This window comes from Gorilla gorilla, chromosome 1, assembly GCF_029281585.2.
Source record: "Gorilla gorilla gorilla isolate KB3781 chromosome 1, NHGRI_mGorGor1-v2.1_pri, whole genome shotgun sequence".
Classification (NCBI taxonomy): domain Eukaryota; kingdom Metazoa; phylum Chordata; class Mammalia; order Primates; family Hominidae; genus Gorilla; species Gorilla gorilla.
The window spans coordinates 13,655,343-13,670,558 of record NC_073224.2 but is presented as its reverse complement, the minus strand read 5'-3'; the positions used below and the strand labels follow the sequence as shown (position 1 = coordinate 13,670,558).

Below are 15,216 nucleotides of genomic sequence, written 5' to 3'. Positions count from 1 at the left end.
AAATAGATACTCGTACATTGTGTACACATGTGCTTTTGAGCCCTCTCTTTTCATCAGTCTAGAAGTACCATAAAGAAAGAGACCATGTCTAGTGTTTTCTTTATACCTCCTTTAACTATCACTAGTAATATACTGTGGATGCCCCAAAATGTTAACTTACCTATTTATGAGTTGCTTACATTTATATTTTTCTTAGAGACAGCAGTTTTTTTCTCAATGTATAAATAACTAGGTAAGGAATGGGATGGGACATTAATTTTCTCAAGAAATATTGCATGAAAAACTAGAAATACACAGGAAAAAACAAAAAAGATGGTCTCTGCCCTTCAGGTACTTATTGCCTGAGAAAGGAAACAAAGATAGAATCAGATATGGGCAACAACGTGTTAGAGGTGCGATGATGGAAGTCAGTACAAGTACCACATGGGCATGGGAAACGTTCCACCTGTAACAAATATATGCCTCTTCTTGTCAGTTACAGGCATCATCTGTATAGGATTCAGAAAGAAAGAAATATTTGTCTTAAGCTGAATGAAAACAATTCTGCAATTTTTATAGGAAATTCACATGACATTAAAAACAGGAAGACAAAAACAATGCACACAGGGTCTGCAAGATTTAGAAATACAGATAGGTAGAGATGAAAGGGATCAACTAAAGGGACTCATGTTTATATAACCAGTCCCAGTCCCCATTTTTCTATTATTAAATAATAGATGATTGCATGTGGTATCTAAATCAGAATAAACTTTAATTTACAGCTATACCATCTGTACTACTTACTATTTCTATTACGGCAACTTCTTTGAAGAAGGCATTTGATTTTAAAAGGAATGGCATATCTACTTTTAGAATTTTTTTTTCTACAAAAAAAGGCCATAGACTGGAAGAAAGCACAGAGGCACAGGTGGCTAAATAAAATTTTTCAATGAATAGAAATGAGCTAAAAGTCTCTAACATTTCCTTAAAATGTCTTATGATGTCAGAACAAATTGAACGAATAAGTTTATGTATTGCTCATGCATGCACATAATTTATTTGTGGCATAATGACTCAGATGCAGTGTTTGGCTAGTAAATTCCACTTCTGCATTTCTGTTCACTGCCTGGAAATATTATTGTTCTGCCATCCTGACTTAATTATTCGTAGATAAAAAGAGATACACATTTGGAAGAAGGCAAAAACGAAAGATTTTTACAATGTGAAATAAAGGATCTTGATATTAGGCGCATCTTATAGATAGCTGGCCGCGTATGGGGAATATTATATGCTGAAGCAAGAGTTAAAATAAAGGGGTTTATTAATTTTACTACTTTTATGTTCTTGTGAAGAGCAGAATGGTAAGGAATACTGCCAGTGGTTATTTGTAAAACTGGATCAGAAATCAGACCAATAGAAAAAATACATGCTTCATACTTACCAGTGCCATGTGACGATTTTATGGTGTCCACAAAACAGTCCAATTGATAGACTCTCTCTTCTGTTCAAATGGCCAGGCCAATTCAAGTCAGAACCAGAATTTGTTTTAGATCTGGGTTTCCAGGACTGTCTCTGGTTCTTCCATAGGTTTTTCTAGAGGGGACTGACCAAGTGGATCTACTCTCATCTGAAGATCATACTAGCCACCCACACTTACCTCAAGTGGTGCTGAATCCTCAAGGAAATTCCCTGCCCTCTCAATCCTCACCATCCACAGAGCTAAATCAGACTTATCTTTGTGGTAAAGAACACAAGGTCTAGAATTAGCCCCTCCAAATTACAATTCTGGCTCCGGGCCGGGTGCAGTGGGTCATGCCTGTAATCCCAGCACTTTGGGAGGCTGAGGCAGGCGGGTCACATGGTCAGGAGTCTGAGACCAGCCCGGCCAATATGGTGAAACCCTGTCTCTACTAAAAGATACAAAAATTAGACAGGTATGGTGGCACACACCTGTAGTCCCAACTACTCAGGAGGCTGAGGCAGGAGAATTGCTTGAACCTGGGAGGCAGAGGTTGCAGTGAGCCAAGATCATGCCACTGCACTCCAGCCTTTTCGAGACTCTGTCTCAAAAAATAAAACCAAATAAACAAATTCTGGCTCTGACCATACCTGGTTTTCGGAAAGTTATTTAAGTTCTCTGTGCACAAGTTGACTCACCCACAATATGAAAATTATACTAATACCTGCATCTTAGGGTTTTCAATGAAGATCAAATTAAATAGTGCATGTAGAAATGCTTAGCAATATATGTATAAATATTTGTTTAATGTATATTTATGTGTCTAAATAAATATAAATATATACATATCTGCATTTGTATCTTTCACCTTCTTTGCACATAGGCATTCACACGACTTTGTTCTTACCTTGCAAATGTTATATACAAAACATATTCTAACATTTTCCCCATCCTTCTTCTCCATTCTATGCTGCCCTTTGCCAAGTGAACACAACTAGCCTAACCAGAAAGAGAGAAAAAAACAAACCTCACATCCCAGCAACTGTCAATTTTTTGCCCATATTCATTCTTCTCACATTTCTTCCACTCTTGCAATAGCAAAGAGAAAATTAAAAACAGGTTGGGCAACTGATAATATTCTTTTTGCATCACCAATTAGAATTCTGAGACTCTAGGTCATAAGGTAGGAACAGCTTCAGATGTGTTTTGAAAAACAGAAACAAACCCACATAGCACTCTGCCTGGGGAGAAAATCATTTCTCCCATGAATACTGATTCAGTTCAAAGGCACACCTAACTGTAATCCATAATAGAATAAGATGAAAAGTTTATTCAAAGAGAATCTAAACACAGAATTGACAGGGGGAAGGAAAATAGTCACACATAGAAAATTTATTCTGGGCCAGGTGTGGTAGCTCATGCCTGTAATCCCAGAACTTTGGGAGGCCAAGGCAAGAGGATCGCTTGAGCTGAGGAGTTCGAGAGCAGTCTGGGCAACAAAGTGAGAATCTATCTCTACAAAAAATAAAAATAAATCATTAGGCAGGCGTGGTGGTGTGCCTATAGTGTCAGCTACCTGGGAGGCTGAGATGAGAGGATCACTTGAGCCTGGGAGATGGAGGCTGCAGTGAGCCATGATCATGCCACTACATTCCAACCTCAGTAACAGAGACTTTGTCTCAAAATAAATAATAAATAAAAATAAAAATAAAAATAAAGTTTACTCTTACATGTATGCTGACACCTTCGTAGGAAAGAATCACTACCTCTCTATCAGAGTTTAAATGAAAAGAACCATTACTAGCTGAATGGGAAAGGCAAAAATGGAGCTACATCTTAGGCCTCCTAAATTTGCATTCAGTTCACTCAGTCTTCACTGTAGCCACTTCTGGATCATCAAAGTCCACAGTATGGCTGAAGACCCTTAGCAAGGCAGGGCCTGTAATGTGATGCGGTAAGTGGGGATAGGCCTGGTGGCCATTTTGTTTGCTTATTGGCCTAGCCTCAAAAATAAGACAAGGATTGGATGTCTTGGGGCTAATGGCTGGTTCTAAAGGCAAAACAGCCCTTCCAGGACAGTTGGGAAATAACAGTCCTTCCTCCCCTCAACATTGTATAGTGTATCAGGAAGCCACTCACCCAGGTGAAAGAGGGTCTAGGGCATTCCAGGAATGGAGAGGCCAGCGCATCTGTGAGAGACATTTTTTAATGCTGCACACCCAGTGTCACTCAAATTGTCTCCCACCCTAGCCCCAGCGAGTCATGCTCCCTCAGTTCCTCCTTACAGTTGCTGGGTAAAGGAGGCTGCATGGATTCTGAAAAGCAAGTCAAGAGGAAGAGCTGCTGACCTAAAAGTACTGTAGAAACTGAGAGCAAAGGCTAAATGAAAGGATGGCAGCATTTAACACAGACAGAAAAGGATACTTCCTGCCTTTTTCCCGGCTCACACTATGACTTACTTCGACATGAAGTTTTGGACTGAGTGATTCTGCCCGGAAGCACGCCATCAGAGGACACGTCAAGGAGCCAGTGAAAGAGAAGTGATGGCCCAGCGCAGGAGAAAGCAGTCACATATTCACATGTCCTTTTCTCCTCTTTACTGAGGCGACGGTAAACCAGTGGCACCAGGAGCTGGGATTTGAGGGGCTGGAACTAGGTTGTGACCGGCCTGAAGAAGCAAAAGTCAGGAAAGCTTAGAAGGTCAAGTCCAAGCCACTGTCCCTTCGAGAGGGTAAGAATCCAGCTCAGGGAAGATAAATACCAGCAAGGGGTAGAGGCACTCCTGGAGCCACAGCTCAAAGATGGAGGGAGAGGGCAAAACAAGGCAGGACCAAACAAGAATGAGGCAGGGTGACAGCTAGAAAATAGCCCACTTCCCTTTCCAAGCAAACAAACCACACAAGGCTTCTATGCCCAGTGAAACTTCAAGATGAAGGGAAGGGACAGGAGGTGGGGATGTGGGAGAGGGGTAAGGACCTAGGATCAGCCACAGGGTATAAAGCCAACAGATACCCAGGAATCCAAGACAATTCAAATCAAACATCACATTCAAAGGTTGCATTGAGATGATGTATGAGGTTTGCTTCGAAATAATGGAAGGAGAACCCACAGTGTACATATTAAACAAAACTAGACCTTTAACTTCAAACACTGGTATAAAAAGCTATTTTTTAGCCAGGCATGGTGGCAGGCGCCTGTAATCCCAGCTACATGGGAGGCTGAGGCAGGAGAATTGCTTGAACATGGGAGGCGGAGGTTGCAGTGAGCCAAGATCGTGCCATTGCACTCCAGCCTGGGTGACAAGAGCAAGACTGTCTCAAAAAAAAAAAAAAAAAAAAAGCTATTTTTTAAAAAAAAATTCAGAACACTTCCTTCTAAATGGAGATGACAACGGCTAGAAATTGAAAATGATATTCATGAAACATACTAGTTAGCACGGTTAGTGAAGAAGGACACTTCTCATTCTGTAGCTCAAAATTTTCTCTCAATTTATATCTAAATAGAAGTAAGGGAATATTCAAGAAAGAGAAATGTGGTAGCAGAGCATCCTTTATGCAGTGTTTGAGAGCAAAACCAAATGATGTTTCTTTTCCAACATTAACATGTTTAAATAAAGGATAATTCTATCCTTAGAACCTAGGATCTCCTCTTTATAGCTTTTATTATCAATATTTTATTTATATTATCTTACAACAGCCCTGGGGGATAAGCAGAGCAATACTACTACGCTCATTGTATTGAAGAAAATAAGGCCACGTGAGATTGGAAGAAACTGGCCAAAATCCAATGGCCACAGTGAGTAAAAGAAAGTGAAACTCAGAACTTCAAACCCAGGTCTTCTGACTCCAAACCCAGGCCCTTTTCACTATCCTGGGCAAGTTAGTCCCATCTCCTGGGTTTCCTCCAGTTGCCAGCTTGGTGTTTCATACTGCTAATCTGCCTGTTAGTCTTTGCAACCTTGACTTAACAAATGATTGAAATGTAGTCTTGTGGTATTCTGGTATTCCAGAATATGATGCTATTTTTAAAGAACCAAGTATTCTTTTGGTATTTTTATTGATGTAGTGCCATTATTTTGGTATTTAAAAATCTAAACTCTGAATTATGTGCATTATGATATATATTCAGAGAGTTATATACCACATTTAAATTTCATATCAAATTAAGCTGCTTTTAAATAGAAAGCATTCTGACTACACCACTTCCCTTTTAAAACTTGTTCAAAATGTTATCTGGCATTAATTCCAGTTTCCTAAATGACTAGTAAGACTGAGTGTGTTAGTCCATTTTCTTTGTTATAAAGGAATACCTGAGACTAGGTGATTTATAAAGAAGAAAGGTTTATTTTGGCTCACAGTTTTGTAGACTATATAGGAAGAAGGGTGCCAGCATCTGCTTCTAGTGGGCCTCTGGAAGCTTCCAATCATGGTGGAAGGTGAAGGAAGAGCAGGCATATTAAATGCTGAGAGAGCAAGCGAGGGAGGGAGGTTCTGGGCTCTTTTAAACAATCAGGTCTCAGGTGAACTACCAGAGCAAGAACCCACTCACTACCATGGGGATGCCACCAAGCCACTCATGAAGGATCTGCCTCCATGACCCAAACACTGAAGTCCCACCTCCAACACTGGGGATCACATTTCAACATAAGATTCAGAAGGGACAGCCAAACCATGTCACTGAGCATTCTTTTTTTTTTTTTTTTGAGATGGAGTCTTGCTCTGTCACCCAGGTTGGAGTGCAGTGATGCGATCTCGGCTCACTGCAAACTCCGCCTCTGGATTCAAGTGATTCTCCTGCCTCAGCCTCCTGAGTAGCTGGGGTTACAGGCACCCACCGCTACACCTGGCTAAATTTAGTATTTTCAGTAGAGACGGGGTTTCACCATGGTGGCTAGGGTGGTTTTGAACTCCTGACCTCAGGTGATCTGCCCATCTCGGCCTCCCAAAGTGCTGGGATTACAAGTGTGAGCCACCGCACCTGGCCTCTTTATTTATTTATAGTATTTTTATTTTCCCCATAGTCCGTTTTAGTCTAATCAATTTCCAGAAATCTCAAATGCAATTTGACTGTTGGCGGGGTAGTGGGTGAGGAAAAGGCCTTAAGGAAAATGTAGAAGGACAGAAGTATTAGGGAGAAGAGGGGAAGAAAAGACGAAGAAATTTCCAGATTACTGGTTCTTCTTATTTCCTGAGAGCACCAAATTCATTTTCTTAAAAATAGACTGTTCTCTCCTAAGATAATTTATCTTAACTTATTCACCAATTTATCCTTTTTAGAGAGATTTAGGCTGGCAGGGCAGAAGAGCAACAGTCCTTGGTCTGGCTGTCTCTCAGGTTCATTATTTTCTCAGAACAAAGTGTAGAAAATGATGGCACCATGCTGATGGTATCTTTTCATAAAATACTGCTAGTAATATCAGCATTAGTGCCAGTATTTCAGGGTTATGAAAATAAATATGACCAGTTTTGTCATTTTGTTCCAATGTTGCAGCTACTAAACCTGACAGCTTGAAGTTCCAAACCAAGTACTGTGGCTTCTCTCCAGGCCTCTTGTGTCAGACCAGTCACCAAAGCTGTCAAAGCCAAACATGCATGGCCCTTACCAGAGCTCCCAATCCAACTGCCACAGGGTGAATCCTGCTCTACTGTGACATGTTCTTGCTCTGACTGGGGGAAATTCAAATTCTGGCATTACTGTCCTCATTCTCAATTCTGGATACTTTCGTAAGTTAAAGGGAGTTAAGGCTCGGCGCGGTGGTTCACATCTGTAATCCCAGCACTTCGGGAGGCCGAGGCAGGTTGATCCCCTGAGGTCAGGAGTTCGAGACCAGCCTGGCCTACATGATGAAACCCTAACTCTACTAAAATACAAAATTAGCCAGGCATGGTGGTGGGTGCCTGTAATCCCAGCTACTTGGGAGGCTGAGGCAGGAGAATTGCTTGAACCTGGGAGGTGGAAGTTGCAGTGAGCCAAGACCTCGCCCTGCACTCCGGCCTGGATGACAAGAGCAGAACTCATCTCAAAAAAAAAAAAAATTAATAAATAAAGGGAGTTAAATACAGTGCAATAAATTTTTGCCAGAACAACCCTAATTTTCATCAGTAAGGGAGTGGTTAATTAAATTATGGTACATAATGCAGACACTGTAATTGTAAGTCATTAAAAGAGTGAGTTCCATACCTGGTTGATCCTGAAATAAAAAAGAAATAAAGAAAAAAAAAAGAGTGAGCTCCATTTACAGGTACTGACACCAGAAGTCAAGATGGGTTGTTAAAGTGAAAAGGACAAGTCTATTGTAAATGGGGTAGTTTTCTTGATTTCTTTCTTAGATATTAGTGTATAGAAATGTCACTGATTTTGTATGTTGATTTTATATCCTGCAACTTGGTTGAATTTGTATATTAGTTTTAATTCTTTTTTTAGTGGAATCTTTGGAGCTTTCTATATATAAGACCATGTTATCTGCAAACAAGGATAATTTATGTAACTAAAACTCTATCACTGGTATCTGTCTGTCTTCTGTCTGGTTGGTTATCTCTATTTCTACTTCAAAATGAATAAAAAGAGGGCTGGAGAATTTATTGGACTGACTAACAGAAAAGCTTAAATGCACATAAAATGAATTTAGCACATAAATAGACATATTTAGCATCCAATTTTTTAGAAATGTAAAAATAAATTTGGAAGCAAAACGTGAATGGAATGTAAAATACTTTTGGATGGGGGGAGCAGGCAGCCTGCCAATGCAATACCAGTGTAAAGCAAGCCAGCTGAGTTAGGAGGGGCCTCCAACAGAGTGAGGCAAACTGCCTGGCCCATTAGAAGATGACTCTTCCCAACAGTGATGACATGCTCAGCGTTCTCCACCTTGACAATAGCAAAAGGTTTGTCATCTTTTGCTGACAGTCAGTTCATTGCTGAGTCATATTCTATTAAATCCAGTGGTGCTCTCATACCTTTTTTCCCCTTCCTTTTATTAAGAGACAGTGAGAGTTCTTTCATCTCCGGCTGAGGAGAAATCAGAAGCAGGCAAGCGTGATCACTGTCCATTAGCAGCAGCATTTGCTGGCAGCAAGAGGGGGAAGGGGTCCTCTGTTTTCCTGAGCTGCTGCAGCTGTGGGCTTAAAGGACATGCCCACATAACTTGATTGATCATCTCAGTCACAATTTTAAGATTTTAGCCTGGAAGTTCAATGTAGGTGCCATCATATGAAAGATTTAACAGATGTTAATATCCATAACGTTCATGTTCATTATATGTATTTGACTCTTAACTAGGTTTTCTAATTTTCCTATTTAATGTATTCTAGATATTAATCTCTTGGTTTTTTTTAACTTTTAAGTTTAGGGGTAGAAGTGCAAGTTTGTTACATAGGTAAACTTGTGTCATGGAGGTTTGTTGTACAGATTATTTTATCACCCAGGTAATTTTCTTAATAACTGCCAAGAGCTCACTATTCTTTTTTTCTGATAATCTCCCTCTCTCTCTCTCTCTCTCCCCCCTCTTTTCCTCACCCCCAACCCTTACTATTTTAATATATACCCAACCTTTACTCTGTATTCCAGATGCTTATTCTGTAAATAATGGTTCTATGTACAACAAAGATAAGTTTTGCAACTTTACTCTTAGTATATTCTTACTTCTTAAAAATGAAGACAGAAAAAGTTTTAAATGCTATTATTATCACATGATGTGACTGTAATACCTGGAAATCCCAAGAGAAGTAACTCAAAAGCATTATAAACAAGAAAAAAAAATCAGTAAACTGGCTAGGTAAAAAGTTAGTGTAAAATAAAGTAGTAGCTTTCCAATATACAAACAACAATCAAATGATAAATATAATGTAACAAAAGGTGTACATAACAGTGATTAAAATATTCTTAGGAATATATTTAACAATAAACATGCAAGATCTGTATTAAATAATTTTAATCCTGTATAAAATTTTAAAATCTGCATAATTTTGTTTTTTTAATTTAAAAAGGTAAAGTGAGAGTCTGGGTACGGTGGCTCATGCCTATAATCCCAGCACTTTGGGAGGCTGAGTCGAGGGGATCACCTGAGGTTAGGTGTTCAAGACCAGCCTGGTCGACATGGTGAAACCCCATCTCTACTAAAAATACAAAAATTAGCCCGGCATGGTGGCACAGGACTGTAGTCCCAGCTACTCAGAGGCTAAGGCAAGAGAATCACTTGAACCTGGGAGGCAGAGGTTACAGTGAACTGAGATCGTGTCACTGCACTTCAGACATCAGAGCAAGACTCCGTCTCAAAATAAAATAAAATAAAAATGTAAACAGAGATAAACAAGACTTAAAAAGAACTTAATTGGGTTTTGATGCAGGAGTCTTAGTATTATTATATAATGACAAACATCCTCCCTAAACTAATATATACATTTTAAGTGATCACTAAAAATAAGAACAAACCTTTAAATGTAAGCTGTTTTAAAGTTCATAGGAGAATAATAATAATATTTATGATTTTCAGAAAAAAATATTCTAAAAAAGGGGGTACTAGTCCTCTCAGAAAGTTAAACATACTATAAAGCAATAGTAGCCAAAATGTCTAGTGTATCAATAGATATAAAGACCAATCAACAGGCCGGACACAGTGGCTCACACCTGTAATCCCAGCCCTTTGGGAGGCCTATGCAGGCAGATCACCTGAGGCCAGGAGTTCAAGACCAGCCTGGCCAACTAAAAATACAAAAAAAATTAGCTGGGCGTGGTGTCGCGTGTCTGTAATCCCAGCTATTGGGAAGTGCTGAGGCAGGAGGATCACTTGAGCCCCGCAGGCTGAGGTTGCAATGAGCCAAGATCGTGCAACTGCACTCCAGCCTGGGCAACAGAGTGAGACTCCATCGCCAAAAAAAAAAAAAAAAACAATTAACAAAAGAGTCTAGACAGACGTACATGCATATAGGAAGGCAGATTATGAGAAATGGCCCCTTCAAATCAATGGGAAAGAAGAACTGTCAAGAGCTAAATTGGATATTATTGAGGAACCATCTGGAGAAGGAAAATAATTCTAGATATCAACCTCATAGATATCAAGAAATTCATCATTTCTTACATCAAAATGAATTTTAGCTGCATCAAAGATTTAAAAGTAAAATAAAAATTGGCTACTTAAAACGTTTAAATTCCTGCTAATAAACTCAGGAAAATAATTTTTATACCACATAAAACAGACAATGGGCTAATTTCTATGTTACATAAGGATCTACAAATACTTTTTGTAAGTTTTACAATCAAAATAGGTAAACAGGAAAATGGGCAAAAGCACGATAATCCATTCACAGAAAATACAAATAGTTTTAAAACAGAAAGATGTCAAACTTTTACCCACAATAGGAGAAATGCAAATTAAAACCACAAGATTCTTTTTTTTTTCTCCTATCAGATTGGAAAAGAACAAAATATTTGATTAAAAGCAATCTTGGGGAGAATGTGGTGGGAAAGGCATTCCCCTTGGGAATACAGACTGGTACTATCCCAGGGAAGGGCCATTTTGGCAGTATCTATACACATTAAAATGCTCATACCAGGCCGGGCGCGGTGGCTCATGCCTGTAATCCCAGCACTTTGGGAGGCCGAGGCGGGCAGATTACCTGAGGTCAAGAGTTTGAGACCAGCCTGGCCAAGATGGTGAAACCCCGTCTCTACTGAAAATACAAAAATTAGCTGGGCATAGTGGCGGGTGCCTGTAATCCCAGCTACTCAGGAGGCTGAGGCAGGAGAATCGGTTGGAGGCAGAGGTTGCAGTGAGCCGAGATCATGTCATTGCACTCCAGCCTGGGCAACAAGAGCAAAACTCCATCACACACACACACACACACACACACACACACACACACACACACACACACCCCTCTCTTTCCCATCTTGCAAGACAGCAGGTGAAACAATTGAGAAGCCAGACACACACACACACACACACACACACACACACACACACACACACACCTCTGTTTCCCATCTTGCAAGACAGCAGGTGAAACAATTGAGAAGCCAGATACCAAAGAGAAGAAACCCAAAGCCAAGAAGGCTGATGCTGGTGGTGAAAAAGGGTCACCTCAAGACTAAAAAGCCCAAGAAGGGGAAGCCCCATTGCAGTGCAATCCTGTCCTTGTCAGAGGAATTGGCAGGTATTCCCGACCTGCCGTGTATTCCAGAAAGGCCGTGTATAAGAGGAAGTACTCAGCCGCTAAATCCAAGGTTGAAAAGAAAAAGAAGGAGAAGGTTTTTGCAACTGTTACAAAACCAGTTGGTGGTGACAAGAATGGTGGTACCCGGGTGGTTAAACTTCGCAAAATGCCTAGATATTACCCTACTGAAGATGTGCCTGGAAAGCTGCTGAGCCATGGCAACAAACCCTTCAGTCAGCACATGAGAAAACTGCGAGCCAGCATTACCCCCGGGACCATTCTGATCCTCCTCACTGGAGGCCACAGGGGCAAGAGGGTGGTTTTCCTGAAGCAGCTGGCTAGTGGCTTATTACTTGTGACTGGACCTCTGGCCCTCAATCGAGTTCCTCTATGAAGAAAATACCAGAAATTTGTCATTGCCACTTCATCCCAGAACATCTTAGTGACGCTTACTTCAAGAAGAAGCTGTGGAAGTTCAGACCAGGAAGGTGAGATCTTCGACACAGAAAAAGAGAAATACAAGATTACAGAGCAGTGCAAGATTGATCAGAAAGCTGTGGACTCACACATTTTACAAAAAACTAAAGCTATTCCTCAGCATCAGGGCTACCTGCCATCTGTGTTTGCCCGGACAAATGGAATTTATCCTCACAAATTGGCATTCTAAATGCCTTAAGAAACTAATTAAATAGCTGACTACAAAAAACAAACAAAAACAAGCAAACAAACAAAAAAACACTCATACCTTTGACCCATCGATTTCTCTTCTAGGTTTCCATTCCTAAATCATATTTCCACAAAGAAATAGAAGTACACAGAAAATCACTGGATTATTGTTTTTTATAGCCAAGGCCTGAAAATAATCTAAATGTTTTTCAGTAGACTAGACAAATCAACGATGACACATTCATCTGGTGGAATACTGTGTAACTTAGAATAAAGCATACCTCCTTCTGACCTAACTGACCTGAGATGAAGAGCAAATCATATTATGTTAAGTGGTTATTGGTGATGGTTGTGGCATTTTAAGGCAAGATGTGGAACAATTTGTATGGCATACTAGCATTTCTGTAAAAAAAAAAAAAAATTCAGACATACCGATGGTAAGAAAGTGGCAGTGACAATTAACTGTGGATGGTGACACTGGTAGATCAGGGAATGGGAATGGGTTTAGGAGAGCAGAGTGCTTTCCAATGAAACCCCTTAGTTGTGTGTGCGTTTTCTATCTTGTGCACATACTTCTTATAAATGAAAATAAATTTAATTCATTAAAGGTTAACGAAACTTTGTGAAATAACATATGGTATTTTTCAGTCCATCCTTGTAAATGTGCCCTTCCTGCTGCATGTACTCAGTTTTTATAGGTATTAAATCAAAAGCCAGCAGAAAACATATTCATTTGGAAGTTCTTTATAATATAACTTGGCATGTCTAAGATGCGTTTCCATTGATTTTTAAAAATTTTACCTTGTCTTCAATGCAAACGTAAATCTTTTATGCATTTATTTCGATTGATGTAAAAATAACTTCTTTTTATAGCATAGGCTTTCATATTTGATATGACGTAGCTGCCCTACTTATGAAAGGGCACCCAGAAGCCAAGATCCCCGCTGGCAGATGCACCTTTGTAATAATAATAATAGTACCTTGCTTTTTATAGTGTTTTGCATGTGGGCTATCATTTAATCTTGTTCATTTTTTTCCAGGTCTAAATTATAAGCACCTCTGTCTACATGTAAAGAACTGTTTTTCACAATTCTTTATGTTTTCATAGATAAGAGAATTGCAGTCTTGGTATTGGCCCACCCTTCCTCCTTCCCTCCTTCCTTCTTTCCCTCCTTCTCTTCATCCCTCCCTCTATAGATATGTCTGCTTTTGAGTGATAAACATGATTTTAAGAATAAGCCTCAGAGAAGAACCACCTTTCAATGTTTGCTTGTAAGCCAGCGTGGTTATTTCCTACAGATCACCTCATTGGAATTAAAACAATGGATTTTTTTCAGTTTGGGAATTGTTTTTCACCCAGTTATCTGTGCAGGAACCCTACAGAATGGGAGGCAGGTTAGCCCCATCTCCTGGTTTTTCAGAGCAAAGAGGAAAAGGGAGAAAAAGCCACTATTGTCTGCTGTTTCTTGTCACCTACTTTTTGTTTGTTTTTTTATGGAGTCTCGCTCTGTCACCCAGGCTGGAGTGCAGTGGCACAATCTCGGCTCACTGCAACCTCCACTTCCCAGGTTCAAGTGATTCTCCTGCCTCAGCCTCCCGAGTAGCTGGGACTACAGGCGCCCGCCACCACGCCCTGCTAATTGTTTGTATTTTTAGTGGAGACAGGGTTTCACCATGTTGGCCAGGATGGTCTCGATCTCTTAACCTTGTGATCCATCTGCCTTGGCCGCCCAAAGTGTTGGGATTACAGGTGTGAGCCACCGCGCCCAGCCTCTTGTCACCTACTTCTTATTTAATGACACTAAATGTGTATTTTGAGTAGAAGCTGGACCTTTTTTATTTCTATTTTAGTTCTCTTTCTTCTAAGTTAAATTTTTAAAACATTTTAAACTGTTTTATTTGGATTTTCTGCTTTCATTTTTTTTCCACTAAAAACAGCTTTGAATCCTCTTTATATAACTTATTGTCTTTGAAAATAGCCTTTTCTTTTTGTCCAGATTCTTCTTTCTATAGCATTTCTAGACATCTAATTTAAATAGAAATTAGTTATTTTCTGTAAGGCTTTTTTTCAGCCAGTTTCTTCCCATTCAGAGAGGAAAAAAATAGGAGATTTAGGAAAGCATGCCAGTTTCTTTCAAGCGAGTGTTGGCCTCTAGTGGATCAAAAGTGCTACACACTTTCTGTCTACTTTGGCATTCCGTGAAGAACTCTATATTTTGGGGAAACAATAAAACAGATTGCTAGCACTGAAGAAAAAAAGGAAAATACACTTCCTTTTGACAAATAGCATAAATTAATTGATAAAAATGACAAAATAGCATTAACAGAATTTGCTACCTGACAAATTTAAAACTTAGAAGTGTAAAAATACATCATAAATAAAATTCTAAGTCAAATAACAAACTGGAAAACACTTCTAATAAATATGACCTACAGATAGCAAAACACTTTTAATAAATTAAGAGTTTTTACAAATCAAGAAACTATAAGAATGGATAAGCTTTTGCATGGTTTCCACTTATTAGATCAACTTACAAAAGCCATAGCATTTCTCTGTAGCAGCAATAATCAACTAGAAAAATTTAAAAGGAGATACAATCTATGGAAATAAAACAATAAAATATATGGGGACTAACTGAACCAGAATATACAATATCTCTGGGGTGGGGGAAGCTTCTAAATGCCAGTAAAGGACACAGATGATTATATAAATATATGGTTTAAAACAGGCTGATTTAATTTTCCAAGATGTCAAAGTTTTTTGAGTCAGACTTAATTCACCTAAATCCAATTAAATCTCATTCAAACATCCAGTTTTCTTTTAGAAAAACTAAATAAATTTATTCTAAAATTTATCTGGAAGAATAAATGTCCATAAATAGGTCAACCCTTTAAAAAGAAGAGTATAAAAACAGGATGTGTCCTGTCAGATACTAAGACATAGAACAATGTCAATAATAA

At 39.2% G+C, this 15,216-nt stretch overlaps 1 long non-coding RNA gene and 1 pseudogene across 1 annotated transcript in view; one reads left to right on the top strand and one right to left on the bottom strand.

Annotated features, from left to right (window-relative positions):
- Positions 1 to 15,216, bottom strand: part of LOC129532157 (uncharacterized) — a 190,391-nt gene that overhangs the window by 162,874 nt on the left and 12,301 nt on the right. The window contains exon 3 of the long non-coding RNA XR_010134150.1: positions 3,898 to 4,106. This is a non-coding gene — a long non-coding RNA (uncharacterized lncRNA). The remainder of the gene's footprint in view (positions 1 to 3,897; positions 4,107 to 15,216) is intronic.
- LOC101131172 (large ribosomal subunit protein eL6-like) lies at positions 7,026 to 12,256 on the top strand (annotated as a pseudogene).